Below are 19,729 nucleotides of genomic sequence, written 5' to 3' on the forward strand. Positions count from 1 at the left end.
TCACTACCTCTCTACCCACACAAAGAGTATCACTGTGCAGATAAGATCGATTATCAAAGTTGTGGTTAACTTCATACTTCGAATGTAATGACCAACCTTGCTATTCTAAGAAACCAAATGGCAAATCCTTTTATGAAGCAGATACCTGCCTCAAGTTTAAAAGGTGAATAAACTTGATATATTTTCACATATTGTTTACATTAATAACAAAAATAAGAGCTACTATTCATCTGTTGAATACAAGCTACTGAGTGCCTGACAACACACTCAAAGTTTTAAAAACACTATCTTATTTAATCTTTATCCTCACTTTATGAAGTAGAAATGCTTATTATCCCTATTTTACAGAAGAAACCAAGGGCTAAGTACCCTGCCTCTTAGGGCAGGGCTGGGATTTGAATCATAGGCCCCCAGACTACCACTCTCCATGGCTTCTTTGCTATGTTTTGCTATTTGGATCACTTTCTCATCTGAGAAACCACAGACATGGACATTCCCAAAGAAACAGCCCCTTGGAAGATGACCTCAAAGGCTGAGATTTTTCTTCGCAATGTAGACATCGAAAGGAAAGCAACCTGCTACATCTTATATTTCAAAGCATTTCTATCTTAAAAGAGATTCAAGAAAAAGATGTGGGAACAGAGCTCAGGGGTGCTTATGAATGCAATTTCACAAATATTTTTTCAGTATCTACCAGTGGTCAGGCATGTGCTGGAAACTGAATGATCTGTTAGCTGGGAGAGTGCTGGGCAGGGGAGGGGGCTCTGGGAGCGGATGGGGAGAAGATCTCTCATAGTGACTGTTTCAGGAATGTTTAGCCAATAGTTTATAAAAATGTTAGTTTATTATCTAACTATGCAGAAAGCATCTTTCACACACAGGAGGTGAGTTACCTGCTTTATTATTTGTGAATACATAATTGAAAGGGACAGTGTGTCTTCTAAAACAGAAGCGTTACATAATTGAAACAACTCATGTGTTCTTTCTGATACCCCATATTGGAGGGTCAGACTGTAACTTGTATGAATGCCAACACAGTATCAGATTTTGTTCTCTCCCAAAATAGAAAGGGAGCACACTGAAGCCACACCTATATACAAATAAAAAGAGGAGTACAGAAACATTTCCTAAAGCATTCCATCAAACGTTTACAGAGATAAGGATAGGATGAGAATACCAAGAAAAAGAAATCATGAGCCTAAAAGGTCACATACACTACTACAGGCCTCCAGAAACCTGTCTTCTGGCAGAAAGGGCATGAGATAAAGACCATGGATCCCTCTCCTCATTTATAAAATGAAGGAGTGAGATTAGATGGTTTTTAAGGTCTTTCTAGCCCTAACCCATTGGCTCCTTTAATCCATGTGGCCACTGCACCTAAAGAGAGATGAGCATATAAAGATGTTCAAAAAACTTTTGTTGAATTAATGAAATGTTACAACCTTACCAATAATAAGAAAAGAGACTTTACAACAATTGGTCCTGGCCCATGGCCTACAAAGAACAAATTAGAAGAGAAACCATTATCTAAACAGCTTCACATCTGGTGCTCCTTCTAGCTGACTGCTGGTAGAATGAAAATAACCCTGGACTTGGAAATAAGACACTTGCGTCTAGTCTCATCTCTGACACAAACCAACTGTGTGACCTTGGGCAAATGGCTTTACCACCTGGGCCAGTTTCCTCATCTCTAAAATAAAAGTATTATAAAGCTATATCTAGCTAACATTTGTGGAACCTTTACTATATGCCAGGAACTGCTCCAAGATCTTTGCCTTAAATTTAAATGATCTCAAAGGTTTATGCAGCTCTAACATTTAGTCTGACTATAGAGGAAACATGGTATGATGGAAAGATTCCCAATTCTGTACTCAGGAACGTCGGACTCCCTCTCGCTCTGTTAGGTGGAATCTTTTTTTTTTTTTTTTTTTTGACAGAAAGAGAGACAGCACAAGCAGGGGTAGTGGGAGAGGGAGATGCTGGCTCCCCACTGAGCAGGGAGCCTGATGCCTGGCTCAATTCCAGGATCCTGGAATCATGACCTGAGCCGAAGGCATACGCTCAACCTCAACCCACTGAGCCACCCAAGGGCCCCAGGTGGAGTATTTTTTTAAGCAGAGACTGTTAAACAGACTGGATTACTATCTGAGTACTTCTATTCCCTAGCTGAATTAATTTGGACAAGTTGCTTAACTTTGGTTGCTTAACTATAACTTTTAGTTTTCTAATATGTGAAAAGCATATAAAATGGTTATGTCTCTCATATAGCTTTTGAGAGGATTAAATTATAATAACTAACTGTAATATATATTAATAAATACACATATATTACATTTTATTACTAGGTGTGTGACCGAGGACAAATCATCCATCTTCTCAAGGTTTTTCCTCAACTACAGATGGGAGGTACGGTGTTATGAAAACTAATGTGAACATTCTGTAAATTGTCGAGTGTTAGCTATGTTTGAAAGCATGCATATTCCCTAATACTTGGAAAAGTGTATACAATCCTACCCTAATAGTGTAACGGCATACACAATCAATGACAACGGCGACAATAATAAAAGACATCTTTACTAGACATATCTCTCCACTCCCCAACAACAACAAAAGACAGCTTTCCTAAACAGCTCTCTAGTCCCCGCTCCCAGGAAGCGGACATAAAGGCTGGCAGCCACGAACACAGGGTCACATGGAAGTTGTAGTTCTGAGTCAAAGGGCCGATCCACAGAACGACTGAAGTGAGACTTCATCTCCCAGGAGACACCTCGCCGCACCTAATGGCATGCTGGGAGATGGAGTACCAGCCCGCCGGGAAACACGCAGCGGGACTCCAACTCCCAGACGCCTCCACAACTCAGGCCGCCAGCGGTAAGATGGAGCCGGAGAGCGAGAGTTCAGGAACAGCCGGCTTAACAGGTGCGACTGGGGGCCGCTTTTTAGTAGTCCCAGGCCCAGCACAAGTCAGGGCCTTTCTACAACAACCGCTGGGATCATTTGCAGCTGGTCCCCAGCACATTTCTTGAGAGATCCGGAATAATAAAGCAGTAAGTCTGCAAGTGGCAGACTTTCACAAACAAGACCTCATTTAGCTTTCGGCTCCAGCCAGCGTCCTTGGGCCACTTGAGCAAAGATTTTCAGGCTCTTTTCTCCAAGATAAAACACTGTGAGTGGCTGGTTCAAAGTCATACACCACATGGAGAATTTAATCCTAGAGAGGAACCTCCAACTCTTGTTCCACTAACCAGCCTCCCCTCTCTACACCCCCACCCCCAGCCCCCACACGAATATAACTTTTTTTTTTTTTAAGATTTTATCTATTTATTTGTGAGAGAGAGAGAGAGAGAGTGGGCACACAAGCAGGGGGAGTGGCAGAGGGCTAGAGAGAAGCAGGCTCCCTGTAGAGCAGGGAGCCCAACGCGGGGCGATCCCAGGACCCTAGGATCATGACCCCAGTGCAAGGCAGACACCCAACCGACTGAGCCACACAGCTGCTCCCGATATACCTTTAAAATCCCTACACATTTTTATGTAAAAACTACATTAATCCATAAAATGGTCCAAACGAGCCTGGACTCATTGAGTTACCCCACCATAAAGAATTCAGTGTTCTTTTAAATGTTTTTAAAATATCAAATATAAGATTCCCTCCCAAAATACTGCCTTCCCACTACCTACTTGGCTCCTTTCTTGGGCACGTGTTCAGCCCCCTCCCTTTGGGGAACCCGGAGATGGGTGTTTAACACAGTTCTGTTGGGGCAGCGATCCCTGCTACTTGCCTATGACACTGGCAAACCCTGGAAAAGCGGCCAGTGCCAACTACACCACCAGGTCTGGGTGCTGGGCGTCCCTGAAACCAATGGCGTGGTCCCATGCCTCGGTTTACCTCCTTATGCAGCGTATGAGGGGTGGGTTAGGGTTAGGGCTGGTGGTCAGAATGGGTCCTGTGGGTTCAGGGGGTAGGAGGGTCCTTGGGACAGACACACCACCACTCCACCGCCCCCCACCCAAAGGAGGTGTGCAAGCCAGACCCCGCCGCAGTGGACTGCGGGTATATGAACCAGACGCGCATGGAAACCAAGACCCGCAACCCAGAAACACTCCTCAACTGGGGCTTGCCCCCTGCCCCTACCTTCCAAGATCTTGCCAGCTGGGAAGTGAAAGGCAGAGGAAGGGAGCGCGGGGCAGAAGCGGCGCCTGGGCGTGTGCCCACTGGGGTGGCCGCCTGAGGGACCGGGAACAGGAGGGCAAACTCCCGCGACGGGACGGAGCGGAGAGGGTACTACAATTCCCAGATGGCGCCGCGGCGGGGGCGGGATCTAAGATGGCCGCTGGCCTGAGGACAAAAGCGAGGGCCAATAGGCATAAAGTATGCGCCAACACCGGGCCAATCAGAAGCTATAATGACAATAACTCCGAGTCTGGGATGAGAAACATTGTTTCTCTCAGGAGAGCAGCTGAGGTGAGAGTCCCTTTGGAAAGGGATTTTTGTCATAAACTTCACAATCTTTCTTTTTTTCCAAATGGCAAAAGAAATAAAATTCTTAGGCTATGCTGCCTTTTTTCCTCCTTATTTCCTCCCAAACGTCTTTAACTTACCCCCCGCCCCATGCCGCACTACTCTTCAGGGGCTGGATTTTCTTTCACTTCCTCACTCACTCTGAATCCTTCTTGAATCCTTAAGCCTTCTTTTCTTTATGTTTCTCTCATAACACGGGCTCGCAGACCTTTACTTGATCCATTTTACGACTACAATCGGCCTTTCCTGGAAACCTAACTAAAATTGCACCGCAAACTCCCCTGTCCCTTACTTTCTACCATTGTTGTGCTATTTTTCTCCTTAGCACTTTTCCTTACCAAACACTGTATGTAATTCATTTATCTATCTTTTTTTACCGTCTTATCCTCCAGAATGAAAGATCTATGCAGATGAAGATTTTTGTTCTGCTGACTGCAATATTTGTAGCACCTGGAAGTATATTTGGGATAGATCTATATCTATCTATCTATCTATATATATCTATATATTAGTAGGCACTCAGTAAATATGCTTTAAATAATTGAATGAAATCTAGAGTAGCCTTTACTTTCTATTCTCCCTTTCTTCGGTGCAGATCAATTAAATCCATTTCTGATGACCATGGGATCCTTGTGCTTGCTCCCTTTTCAAATTCAAAATCATTCTCAATATAGTCTAGGATGCTAGAGAAAGAAATCACTGATTCAGATGCAATTCCTAACTTCAAGATGTTTCTGGTCTAGAGGAGTAAACTTAATTTTGCAATAAATGCAATTGCAAATTGCAGAGCCGCTAAATAATTGCACAAGATCATGCAGCTCATGAGCAGGGACTAGAATCCTAGCCTCTCGGTACTACACACCATGCTTCTTATAGCAACCTCCCTTCAGAGCTGCCTGCTTCCCTTCTCTTTCCTACCAATCCTAGTGCCAAGGAACAAGATATATTTGCCAGCCATCTTTTACAATTAAGGAGAAACAAAGAGCAATTACACTTGGACAAACACTTCGATATTTCCCTAGTTACCCTGACACCATTTCCCTTTTTCTTCTTTCTCTCTCTTTTTTAGAGAGAGAGAGAAAGCAGGGGAGAGGGAGAGAGAATCTTTAGCAGGCTTCATGCCCAGCACAGAACTCGATGCAGGGCTGATCTCACAACCTTGAGATCATGACCAGAACTGAAATCAAGAGTCGGACACTCAACCAACTGAGCCACCCAGGCATCCCAATTTCCCTTTTTTTTTTCCCCATCACTTTTTTCTTTGGCCTGCTTCATTACATGCAGGTGATTACACCAAGTCTTAGATCTCTCATGCTTTCTGATGTTTGAACCCCGTGGAGAGTAGCGAGGTGTCCTACAAAATGTCCTGGTGTGAAATACTGATGTCCTAGGAAGCTTGGCTCTCAGAGAATGTCACTCTGGATTATGGTCAATTTACAGGTCATCACACAGACACCATGGCTGCATAGAATACTAGAGAATTGTAAATAACTAGGTGAAATTGAAAACAATCACAAATGAAATAGAAATGTGATCAATTTGTATACAGACTAATTTTGTGCATAGAAATTAAAACTCCTGCTCAGGCTTCCTAGCCTAATCTGTCAGTTTGGGGTTGTTTCCTATAACACAACAGTTCTTTCTAGCTTTTATGAGCACAGATTCAGCTCAGCAGTACCAGCTTTTCCCAGGCTGAGTGGCATAAGAGATTTCAACACATGTGTCAGCAGCCAGACTGAATGTGGAAGGAATCATTGAACCATATGAAAATGGAAAGCTCAACAACTAGACTCTTCTGAGACAGTATCAACCTATGATCATTACATCTTCAAAAGGTAAATGTCCTGAATATACTCAGGATCTAAACAGTGGTATCTAATGATTATTAAACCATTGTTAGACAGCCTAGTGTGAACATACATGTATTACTTCAACTGTGGGTGATGCTGTTCACTGGGCTCAAGGTCAGCGATGACCTTCAGCAATACATACAGACAGACATATATACATACATAAGAAGCATTAACACATGGCACTTGCCTTGGACCCAGGATATCCAAGTGCCAAGACAATCAGTGCAGGATGAGTATCTGATCTGCAACTTGATTAATAATCACCAGGAGATGGTATCTTTCAGTTCTCCCAGGACTTTACCCTGAGACAGGTATTCAAGAGCAAGTCAGTAATTGCAGGAAACACCAGTAGAATAGGAAAGTGAAATAGGGAAGGGAAGACAGACAAAAAAGCATGTTACTACAAGGGGTGATTGAGCTTAATCCTCCTGAGGAACTCTAGGAAACAATGTAGAACATATGCCATAGACTGAGTATCCCACCAAAGGGACAAAAGAACCAGGTTGTTAAATATTAACTCCCATCAGTCAGTGATGGGGCCGTCTTCCAGGGCACTTAAGTCCTGGCTCTCTAGGCATGCTCTATGAGCAGGCAGAGTTGTCTCAGTGTCCAGAGAAAGCCAGAGATAGGTGCTGCCACTGGAAGTCAGGCTGCTATCCTGACGTGGTGAGGGAATAGGTGTACTGGCAGGGCGCCAAGAATATCTGCTCCAGGTGGCTTTGGGTCACCATAAGCTTATTGCTAAGACTAGCAGAATAAGAATAATTCAAAACTTAACACCAAAACAAAACAAAAAGCAATCTGTCACCTTGTATACTTCATCATGTGAAAAATTAGGGCAGATAGTACTTTCTAAATTCTCACTAACACACACAAACAAAACAAAATCTACAGCAGCAAAAGCTTCTCACACTGGGAACTCTTTGTAGACCTCAGGAGAGGCTCCAGTGGGACTGGGGTTTAGTAGAGAGGGGAGGAAGGACATCAAGAAAAAGAGAAAAGGGGCGCCTGGGTGGCTCAGTCGTTAAGCGTCTGCCTTTGGCTCACGACGTGATCCCAGGGTCCTGGGATTGAGCCCCGCATCAGGGGCCCCCTGCTCTGCTGGGAGCCTGCTTCTTCCTCTCCCACTCCCCCTCCTTGTGTTCCCTCTCTCGCTGGCTCTCTCTCTCTCTGTCAAATAAATAAATAAATAAAATCTTTAAAAAAAAAAAAGGTAATACCATTTAAAAAAAGAGAGAAAAGGGAATTCAAAGAAATATTGCTGAAGACAAAATGTTATCCATTTCATGATATTGAAGAAACACAAATAAAGGGCCTCAGATCTTTAAGAAATTATCATTAAGTGCACAGATTGTGGTTTTTAGACCTAGAAGACAGTTCTGTGCAAGACCTCTATGGGTTGTGCCATTAAAGCACTTTTTCAGAGCAAATAGCTTTACTTGAAGTTAGTCACCATTTGTTTGTCTTTCTGTTTATCATCTATTTCCTCCAAATAAAATGTAAGCTCCATGAAGGCAAGAACTTTGTTTATATCTTACTCAGTTGTAGACATGCAATAAATAAATACAAAGCAAATAGGGTAAGTACTAGAAGGGCCTGACATTGTACTACTCATCACATTCAGGTAAGCTATGAAGCAAACAGACAAAAGCGACCCTGCAAAAACCTCCCATTATCACAAAGCTTGAGACTATTCTAATAGTGTGGACAGGCTTGGTGGTCACATAAGTGGTCTATTCATCTTCTACTTAAGTCACACATTCCCAACAGCATCCTGTTCAGGCACACAGGACCTCCAGGAAAATCTTTACCATGGAAATAGAATTTCAAAACCAAAAAGGCATTCGAGGTCAAAGAGATCAACTCCCTGCATAATTCATCTCAGCTGAATGTTACAGGTTATATTTCAGAACTTGGGGATATTTATTTAACTGGTAAAAATCATCACTAATAGGAAAACATTGTATTAGAAAAAAATGATGCATTGTTTCTGTAAATACAAAGCATAAAAAGGTTGGGAAACTCAGCTGTACCCAGATGCTCACGTTTCCTTCACAAATTTCTCAGCCCATAATCATTCAGCTTTTTGGCTGTTATTAGAGAAATCTGGTTGTTAATAAGAACCATCTCATGATATGCTGAAAATTCTCCAAATATTTCCCCTTTTTTTACTCTTTCCTCTTACTTATCCCTTTGTTGTTCTGTGTTAAATATATTCCTTGGGTGGATTTGTTCATCAGATATTTAGAGATCGGTCTATTCCCTATAGTTAGTGAACATATGCATGCTGTCTCCTTTTAACTATGCCTCATAAATAATCACACTTAATCCTTCTTACTGCCATCTTTTGCAATCATCTTCCAGTTACCTAGAACATACGGTGCATAAAACTAAGCTCAGTGTCCAAGCTGTGATCTCACTAGGGTAGCTCAAAGATAAGCTATGATTTTTCATCACTCTCTTTCGAGAAATTATGCCTCTAAACACATTGCCCTGGTTTCACTGCAGCTTTAAAGACATTTCATCATTCCTGGGGAAAAAAAAAAAAAACCCTTTAAAAGCATTTCCTAAAAATTAAAAAGTATATTCCTTTAGTAGAGGACTTAGTGCAGAATGGGATGCAACTTCACTTCAGCTCAGTTTTTCATGTATCAAGGGTTACTCCTGGCCAGCCACCGTGCACTGGGCTGGGATTCACTGATGAATCAGATACAGTCCCTGATATGCTATGGTAATAGAAACCATAAACAAGTAAACAGGTGAACACATCTACATGATGCCTTAGAACTTGATACCAGAAGAGCTGATTCTGCTACCTACAGTGGAGGAAAAAGAGAGTTCTAGGCAGAAACAAAAGCATGTGATGAGTGCCAGAGCTCAGAGAGGGTCGATGTATCAGTCCACAACCTACAGTGGAAGTAGAGCAGTGGGGAAAAGGTTGGAGGAGTCCTAAGAGCCAGCTCAGGATGCTTTCACAAGCACGCTTCTTAGTTTGCTTAAGGGCAATTGAGAGCCTTGTCACAATTAAATGAATTGCTTGATGTTGACGCAAACAGAAAAATGCATTCAACAATTATTTATTGAGCACCTACTGTATGGCCTGGCATTGTTCTAGGTTCTAGAGGATGCAACAGTAAATAAGTCATAAAAAATCCCTCCCCTGGGGGTGCCTGGATGGCTCAGCCAGTTAAGCATCTGACCCTTGGTTTCCACTCAAGTCATGATCTCATGGGTCATGAAATCAAGCCCTACCTCAGGCTCCACGCTCAGTGGGGAGTCTACCTGTGATTCTCTCCCTCTGCCCCTTCCCACAAGCTCACACACTCTCTCTCAAATAAATAAATAAATCTTTAAAAAAAAAATTCCTATCCTCATAGAACTTCTAGGAGAGAAGAAAGACCACTCATTGATATACAAATTTATAATCTATCATAGGATGATGACAAATGCTATAAAAAAATGCAGAGTGCATGGCCAGAAGTTGATGGGTGGTCTTCTGTTGGCTAGGGTGGTTGGGAAGTCCTCTTTGAAGAGGTGTCATTTGAACAAAGATTTCAGTGAAGTGAGGGGGCCTCAATGAAGTGAGGAAATCTATGGAAGCATGTTCCAGAGAGAGGGAACAGGCTTAGCATGGTGAAAGAGTAGCAAGAAAGTCCATGTGCCTGGAGGAGAATGAATAAGAGGAAAAGCCATGCAAAATGAGGTCAAAGGTAACCAGAGGCCAGAGCATGCAGGCCACAGTAAATCTGAAGGGACAATGTTAAACAATTCCATAAATGTACTTGCCAGACTCTGTATATAGTGTGATCTATTTGTGTAATCATTAAAGGATTGTGTTATACATATAATTATCAAGGTCTATAATACCTCATCCAAAACTTTGGGGACAGGTGTATTTTGGAATTTAATCTTCCTGTTTTTAGAAAAAGCTATATATGTCTATACCATCTAGTATGTGACATGCTTAGAGCAGTCTTGGGACAGCAATCTGTCATCAAACATTGGTATTTCTGCAACAAAACATATATGGGATAAATAAACACTATAAATAGTCCCTATCAGGCCAGCCTTTTGGTTTTCAACCCTTTTTGGATTTCAACATTGCAAATAAGAGATTGCAAACCTGTATTTTCACCTGTGGTAGAAAACTGGGAGCATCAAAATGGTTGTGAAGAGTGGTTGGGGAAATCAGATGGGATGTGCAGTAGGAGTATCTTTTATTCTACTTTATACAATTCTGAACTTCTGAACATTTTTTTTTTACCATATATTGGATATGTCATTGAAATAACACTAGTTTAAATCAAAAAAAATAAAATAAATGTGGGTTCTAAGGCTTTTATTCTTGTTATCTTTGGGTATTCAACAATATGGATAGTATTATGGGAAAATAAGCAAAAAAAGTAATAGAAAAGATTTTGAATATGCATTACAAAATTGCTTTCTGAATTTGAGTGTTTTAGTCACGACATTCAACTTTTACTGTGTCCTCTGTAGGCTTTTCAGATTTTCATTTTTTAAATATGTTTGTGGACTGGAGAGAGTCATCGTATCCAGATGACTTTGTAGGAGTAGGAAAATCCATTTCTTAAAATTCAGGATAAAATGTATTTTTAAAATTTATGGTAAATCATATTCCCTAATGTTCCAAAAAGTTTCTTCTGTTTCCTTATAGAACATGGTCCATTCTCTGGACTTGTGTTTGTTTCTGTTTTGTTTCATTTTGTTTTTAAGGCGAATCTGTGAGGTTTTTGTCTGTTTTGATAACAGGATGTCATGCTTGTGATAAATACTTGCCTGAAAGAGATTTATAATGCACAAGCCCCTAAAATATTTAGACATTCTAAAACTGTAATTTGCAACCTCCCTACTATCTACCACTCTCCCCCAACAAAAATTCAGAGAGATGTATTTAACAGATGCCGTGTTCTGTGGTGAATGTTATTGGCTATGTGGCTGAAAACTGTAATTAGCCATGCCTCACTGATTCATACATGAATCGTTCTGAGGTTTATTATTCCACCAGAATGTTAATGAACATGAATACAAAATACTCTGAGAGATTTTCTTTTTATCTTGGTAAAGTACATATGGTAAGGGGAAAAATAATCATTTAAAATAATTAATGAAAAAATATTCCATATATAACTAGATCCTTGATTTTTTGAATAGTAAATAAGACTGTATAATTTGTTGGAGCCTCTTCTCTATGAAACACACGGTGACTTTACACACATCAACTAATAAAGCTTCGGGACACCTAACAGGTAAATTTTAATAAAACCCAGGAGTCCCAACTTTTCTGACCTTTGCTCTAGTTTCCAGCTAAGAAACTAGCTGACAAAGATGCTTTCACATCTCTGAAAACAGAACGGACATGAAACCAACGTTCACAGTTCAGGTGTCATTTATGAGTAGTGTTCTCCTATGAATCTAGTTGGAAATAAAAGTAATTTAGGGGAAATGATATTTCAGCACTTCCTTAATCTAGCAGGGATTTTCTTCATGAGAAAATTAAACCAAACACAAACTGGAAGTATGACTTAACTGGGCCGGCTTCTGCATTTAGGGTCACCAAAGCATACTGTAAATGGAAATCAGATTGCTTTAGAATCCAAGAACAAACTCTACTTTTGACCTTTAGAAAGCTCATGATGTATATGCCCACAAAATAAACAAAATAATTTCAAAGTAAATTCGTTGAGTGCACCTGACCTTTGAAACAGAGCAGATGATGTTAATCAGATTTGTACAACTTTAATCTAGCTCAGCCTCCATCTCTCCATGTAGTTTTTAAATATCATAAAGAAGAGTCTCACAACAGGGAATCTCTCAAATCGGAATAGATTTAGAAATGGAACAGAATGTATGACCTTGCCTCAAACAATGAAGTATAACTCGGTCATGTAAGCAAGTGAGCATTATGACTATAACCCAATAGACTGTGCTCCTGAGGAAAAGTGGCTTTTTCAAAATATTAACTTAAGCACATTGTAGGCAGCTTTTCAATATTATGGTAAAATGTGTTTTGAGTCCTGATACTGTGTAAGGCACCTTGGGGGAAACTTTAAGTTGGAAATGACCTACATATTATAAAAAGGTGTTCCATCTGACCACTGTATCTGGTTTTGTCCAGTCATAACATTTCTGCATTTTGGACTTTGAATGTCTGGACCACGGTCTTTTTAGAATAGCCTATTAGGTAACCTGGTAGACATATGTTTATCTTCCCAGCATCACCTCCTTTGGGTAGCCAACCCTGAACCCATTCCACAGTAATCCTTCTCAATTTGAATAGCTCAGATGGAGCTGATCACATTTATTCCTTCCACCAAAGGGCAAGGTGAAGGTCGTGGGAGTTGGGGGTGGTGTTTGGGGAGAGCAGAATGTCATTCACAGAAAACAAGCTGGATCAGAGCACTCCAAGATATTTGGCCACATGATTGGTTCAGGGATGGGCACATGACCCAAGCTAAGCCATTCTTTTCTGGTGTTCAGTGAGAGAGACCAAAGGAGGTGGTCCCTCCTTGTCTATGATAACAAGCTATAATGGTAGCAATGTGGGGCTGCTGGCTACCCTGCCCACTTAGGAATTAAGTCAAACGGGCAAGCAGAGCTAAGGGATGAAAAGAAGAAAAAGTCCCAGCTGGCACTGCATCACAGAATCCAATTTTACCTAAAGCCACCCCTTAGATTTGCCAGTTCAATGAGCCTTTTCTTATTTAAGTTCGTTTGAATTAGGGTTTTGTTACTTGCAGCCAAAGGAGTCACAGCTAATTCATAAAATTCAGCTAACAGATACACTCTTAAACTACCCAGAATAAGAAAGTGAAACAAAAGGGATAATAGTCTTCCATTCACTTGTAACTTGGAGATTCTCAGAAGCAGAGTCACACCAGCCTCTACTCGACCGGCATCAAAACTGTGCACACAGCACGATCCGGTCATTTGAGGACTTGGAGATGCTTAGCCTAGAAAAGAGAAGTGAGGATATGACTGCTGGGCTCAACCATGGGAAGGTCTATTTTGTGAAAAAGGGGTTGGATTCATTCCATAGAGTTAAAACTCAGACCAACAAGTGCTTGTCACTCAGAGAAATTTTCTATACAGTGTGACGGATAACTTTTCTAACAAGGAAAGCCATCCTAGCAGACATAATGTGACCCTCTACCAGCAACACCACTTCCACTGAGTGAGAAGTTAGATGAAATGACATCTGAGATGCCATCCAACTCTATGATTCCTTGATTCAATCAAAGTGCGGTCATGATGATGATATTTGTAATTTATCATAAATCATCTCAACCTTTCAACAAATCACAAATCAATACAAATCAATCATATAAAAGGAGGCACAGAGGATGGGAAGTGTCAGAAAAGATTTCCTCGAGGGGATAATACTTGCACCATTTTAAATACAAAAGCAACTTGGTTTATGTTACACCATATTGAACAACATTGCATTCAACTCTAATTCTTTTTTAAAAAAAACTATTTTCCCTATAATATCTTTAAATAATGTCTTTAAAAATATGTAAATACATTTATAATGAAAATATAATAAAGTGTACTATAAGCAAATAAACATTTTCTCATGTCTTGGGTGTTTTTGTAGACATATAGCTAGTAAGCATTAACATAGCAGAAATCTCAGCCAATGAATGTGAGTCCCCCATTATTGCACACTATCATTCACCTCTGAGTTGAAAGTGTTCAATAAAACTGTTGACCCTTGAACGATGCAGGGGTTAAGAGCACCAACCCCCTGTGCAGTCAAAAAATCTGAGTAAATTTGACTCCCCCAAAACTTAATTACTAATAGCCTACTGTTGACTGGAAGCCTTACCAATAACAAAACAATTAACACATATTTCGTATGTTCCATGTTTCAGGTACTGTAGTCCTACAATAAACTAAGGTAGAGAAAAGGTAATGTTATCAAGAAAACCATAAGGAAGAGAAAATACATTTATAATAATGTACTGTATTTATCTAAGAAAAAAAAAATCTGTGTGTAAGTGGACCCATGCAGTTCAAATTTACATTGTTCAAGGGTCAACTGTACATGTTTTTGTTTCTCTTTCTGCCATTATTTTGAGTACCAGCAATTTATTTTGTGTCCTCAAAGCATTTTTGACACGCAATGCTTAACAATGCATAACAAAGTGACAGCACCATGCTAGACACTAAATTGCAAGTTTTACAGAAGTTCAGAGTGCCTTCAAGAAGTGTTTAAGGAGACAGAATCAGGCAAATTGGAACTGAAAGATATCTTTTGGCATTATGAAGGGCAGCATTAACACCACTGCAGCCAGGGAGAATCAACAAAAAATTGTATGGGAGCTACTTGGAAGAAATAATTTCTTCAGAAGGCACATCATGGTATAAAGAGTTTTACAGAGAGCAGAAGTGTAGTTGCCAAGTGAAGGACTGGAACACAACTCCATGGGGACAGTGTAAGAAGACCCAGTATAGCACTGCTCACAATAGCACTCCCATTTTTAGGAATAGAACACCCCATCCATCTCCTGCCCTCCCTCTAAACAGGCTTTGTGAGTGCTGCCAACCAAGAGGGAAAGGCATTCGAGACAGAGAGAACACATATGAAAAGGAAAAGAATTGTAAAACAAGGCATTTTAGAGAACTGTAAACAGTTTCATGTTTTACTGGAGAGGAGAATATGGGGGGGAAGTAACAAAATGAGACTGGAAATGTAGGCAAAAGCCATATTAGGAAAGTGCTGATAAAACATTCTCTTACATGTAGGACTTGACCTGTTAAGCAATGGGGAGCAAATGATTGGCTTCAGCACACAAGTGATATAATCAATTTTGAATTTTAGAGAAAAATCTCTCTAGAAGCACTATGGAGGCTTAATTGGAGCTGGATATAACTGCAAGAAGGAGATGAGTGAGGAAGTCACTGTTAACAATTAGATAATTTTTTCTAGTCTGTCAAATCACTAAATTAAAGTAGTAGTAGTAGTAGTAATAGTAGTAGTAGTAGAAGTAGTAATACACATCCCCATGGTATAATAAATGGATAAATTTCCCCAAAGCTATTTGCAATATGTAAATCAAGTAAGAGCGTTTGAAAGTTCAATACAAGGAGTTCATGTCCTTTGACCCAGTTATCCTATTTCTAGGAATCTACAGTAACAGAATAGAGGTGTAGACAAGTATTTACTTAGTGATATTCCTTCCTACAGCCTTATTTCTGAAAAATTAGAATTTTAATGTTCAGCAAAAAAAAAAAAAGATTAAATAAGTGAAATATGCCACTGCCATTTAAAATGTTTCTAAAAATATTCAATGACATGGAAAATTGTCCAAGGAATAATGTTAAATGAAGAAGCACAACACAAAATCAAACATACGGTATGAGCTTAGTCTTCACAAAGGTATATACATTTAAAAGCTGGGAAATACATAAAAATGTAATTGTTGCCTATTCCCAAGTGGTGGAAATGTTAGTGATTTTTATTCTCATCTTTCTTTCTTTCTGTATTTTTGATATACTATCATGAACATGTACTACTCTTGCAAACAAGTATTAGATTGAATCATCTGAAATTGTCTGCTATGCACTGAATCTTGTCATCGAAATTCATGTGTTAAAGCCCTAACACTCAATGCAATGATATTTAGAAACCACACCTTTGAGAGATAATTAAATTTAGATGAAGTCAGGAAGGTGGGGCTATCCTGATGGGATCAGTACCTTTTTTAGAAGAGGAAGAAATACCAGTTCCCTCTCTCTCTCTCTCCCTCTCTCTCTTTCTCTCACTCCACATGAGCCCAAAGACAGGGTCATGTGAGCATAGTGAGATGGTAGCCATCTATAAGCCAGGAAGAGACCTTTATCAGAATCTAACCATTCTAGCACTTTGATCATGGACTTCTAGCTACCAGAACTGCGGAAAATCAATCTCTGTGGTTTAAGCCACCCAGTCAATGGTATTTTTGTTATGGTAGCCCAAGTTTACTAATACACTACCAAGTGTATTGACTTGGTAGTGTATTGACTCCAAAATGACTCCAAATTGACTCCAAATTGACTCCAAAAATGACAATTCCATACAATTCAACCTACTTAAGAGACAAATAAAATAAGAGGCAATCATTGAAAATGCCCTTGCAATGGACGCTAAGGTCCAGAACTAAAGCAATAACAATAAGAATGAAAGATGCAAAGGATATTAAGACAGTTGGTTCTATACTTCCGTGATTTATGGGATTGATAAGATAGTATTAGTAAATAAGAGAGAGCATCTAGATAATGAGTCCAAAGTTTTTACACAAGAAATTGGGTGATGACAATGGTCACTATTCAAGAGAAAACATATTTGGAAAAACCTCTTTGGTAGCTAACCTCTTAGATGGTCCCCAATAATCCTTACCTCCTGCTATCCACAGCCTTGAGTACTGCCCTTCCTCATGTATAGGTTGGTCAGGAATCTACCTCATGTAAAATACTGTGGAAATGATGGTACACCACATCAGAGATGAGCACTCTGGAAGAAGCCAGCTGCCATGTTGTAAGGGCACTCAGACAGCCTATGTAGAAGTCCATATGTTGAGAAACTGAGGCATCCAGCCAATAGCCAACAAGGAACTGAGGTCTGACAATGGCCACACAAGAGAGATTACAGGCAGATCCTCCAGCCCCAGTCAAGCCTTCAGTTGACTGCAGCCCGAGCTAGCTCTTGACTATAAACTCATGAGGCACTCTGAGCCAAACCACCCTGATAAGCTATGCCTGGACTCCTAACCCACAAAAACTGTGAGAAAATAAATGCTTATTATTTTAAGCTGCTCAATTTTGAAGCAATTTGCTTCAATAACTAATATAACCAGAATTGATTAATTTGGTCATCTAAAGAGATGAATATTCCTTGAGGACAGGAGTCATGTCTTAATATTTAAAGCCTCTTGTTACATGTAGTACATAGTCAATGTTCAATAAACATATTGCAAACTAGAAAGGTAGAAAGGAAACTGGAAAAGCTGGCAAAGTAGTTTGGACACCTCCTGGTGGGGACCTACTAAAAGGTCATAAGATATAAACATTGAAGATAAGGATTTATTTGAGAAGTGTGGTGAATGACTTTAGTGCTTGATACTTCTTTAAGGACGTGTATTGCTTGTAAGTGCACTTTAATAACCTTACATGCTTTAGAAGCCCATAAATCCCAAATGACTCCAAATTGTAGAGTTCTAAACCTGTAACTTATTTTCTCTTATAGAACAAACTTTGGAAAGTGTGGGCCTAAAATTTTTTAACTATAGAAAGGTTTAGCAAGATATTTTTCTCCAAAATCATTTCAGTACTTTAAGCAATTTGGAGCCAGCAATTTTCTGCTAGCTTTCCTTTTTACTTTGGACTATAGCTGACCTTGATTTAAAGCCCAGAGTTAGTGAAATTCAAATTTTTATATGATATTTCGCAAATTATATGATGCAGTAGTCCGTTCAAGAAAATTCTATCTTTCGCACCAGGTCTATAACTGTTCTTTATTGTTCTATAAACAATTGATTGGTCCCATTAATGCTTGGACACATGTTAGAACCAAGGAGAAACAGAATGCAATGGACTAAATATTTGTGTCTCCCCAAAATTTATATGTTGAAATCCTAACTCCCAATGTTACTCGGAAGTGGAGCTATTGGGAGGTAATTAGGTCATGAAGGTGAAGGCTTCATGAATGCAAATAGGTCCCTCATATAAGGGACTCCAGAGACCTCTCTAGTCCTCTCTTTCTGTCTGGGGGGATACAAGAAGTTGACAGTCTGCAACCCAGAAGAAAGCCTCACCAGAACCCAACCATGTTGGCACCCTGATCATGGGCTTCTAGTATCCAGAACTGTGTGATATAAATTTCTGTTATTTATAAACCACCCTCTTTATGGTACTTTGTTACAGCAGCCTGAGCGAAGATACAGAAGATGTAATAAAGAAAATCAGTCCATTTAAACTGAGCATACAGGCAATGATATCTGGGACCTATTTAGCCTGTTATTGAGATAATCTCATAAATACGCACACACAAACGCACACACACATACACATCCCAGGTTTTATAAAGCCAACTCATATTCTTTTTATCCCAGGGCTCAGTGAAAAATAGAAGGAATTTGTGAATCTCTGGAATACACTGTATGCCTGGGGAGAATGACACGGAAAATCTGGGGGTGCTCTTCCACAATCCCCTTATTAAAAAGGAAGGAATGAAAATCTTGCATTCTTGCCAAATGTAAGCAAAAGTTCATGTGAAACATTATGTCTCTGGATAGAACCACAAAAACTGAGAAAGAAGAGGCAAGCAAGCCAAGGAGAGAATCCCCAGCTCATCCGAGGAGGGACTGGATCTTGCAAACTTTTCTCATTTATTACAGAGTCGAGTTCCATTTGACATCCCCTCAACCACCAACTCTCTTAGCTCTTGCTTCAAAGACTACTTAATTAGGGACAGCAAATAAGAATTTCCCTTCCAGAGCACGACTGGTTTTTCTTTATTTTATATCATTTCATAATTCACTTTGATACTCCTTGTACTACTTCCATATAATTTGCAACTTTCAAACATTGGAAGAGAGTTAGCATTACCATGTAGATTTCACTTAACTAAATCATAGGCAGTTTTTACCACCTTTAAAAAGAAATGGCAAGAACATCCTTGACCTTGTATCTTGCTGTAATTAAGACATCACCTCCAATGTTTTCCTCTTGCAAATCAATACATAAAATATGAATTAATACAACAAATTCATTCATACTGAAAAGCAAATAAATGTATTCCTCATCATCCTGTTGCAAGCAAACAACACTGCTACCTGTGTGACCTTTAGAAAAACATTTGACCTTTCTATGCCTCTGCTCGCTAATCTGTACTAGGATAGTAGTTCTTACCCTTAGGATTGTTGTGAGGACAGAGATCATGTGGCTCTCTCCCAACAACGTAGATGGTATTTCGTGTAATATTTCCCAGGTACGAATAGAATTCTTTGGGCTTCCTTTTTCGAAAAGAGTTCGTACTATTTCATTTGTGCTTCATCACTTAAAACAAGCATTATAAGAGGGTTTTGTTGATTTATTTTTAGATTTCGGATTATAAGCAGCTACTGAGTTACAGCATACCAAGATGCAATGGGCAACACCATAAGAGGAGGTAAGCAGGAATGTGCATGTCTGCACACATGTAGAACTATCTATCTATGTATTCCACATTTGCATATATGCAAAATACTAACCACAGCGTGTGGTAAAGAAAGGCAGAGATATTTATATTGAGGCAGATTACTTGTATATTTACATATTTTGTTGTTCTGGTTGGAAGAAGGCATGGATATTCACAACA

The 19,729-nt window shown here is 39.8% G+C and overlaps 1 protein-coding gene and 1 pseudogene across 5 annotated transcripts in view; one reads left to right on the forward strand and one right to left on the reverse strand.

Annotated features, from left to right (window-relative positions):
• FHIT (fragile histidine triad diadenosine triphosphatase) overlaps positions 1–4,293 on the reverse strand; it is a 1,391,990-nt gene extending 1,387,697 nt beyond the window's left edge. For 3 of the 5 annotated variants that reach the window (XM_057311857.1, XM_057311856.1, XM_057311855.1), the window contains exon 1: positions 4,133–4,272. The gene's annotated coding sequence lies outside the window, so the exon portion shown is untranslated. Of the gene's footprint in view, positions 1–4,132 lie in introns of all 5 variants that reach the window. The other 2 variants (XM_026500340.3, XM_026500338.4) reach the window with 1 other exon arrangement.
• LOC113256624 (60S ribosomal protein L10a-like) overlaps positions 2,781–19,729 on the forward strand; it is a 109,055-nt pseudogene continuing 92,106 nt past the window's right edge.

The sequence above is a fragment of the Ursus arctos genome, unplaced genomic scaffold, assembly GCF_023065955.2.
Source record: "Ursus arctos isolate Adak ecotype North America unplaced genomic scaffold, UrsArc2.0 scaffold_14, whole genome shotgun sequence".
NCBI classification, from domain to species: Eukaryota; Metazoa; Chordata; class Mammalia; order Carnivora; family Ursidae; genus Ursus; species Ursus arctos.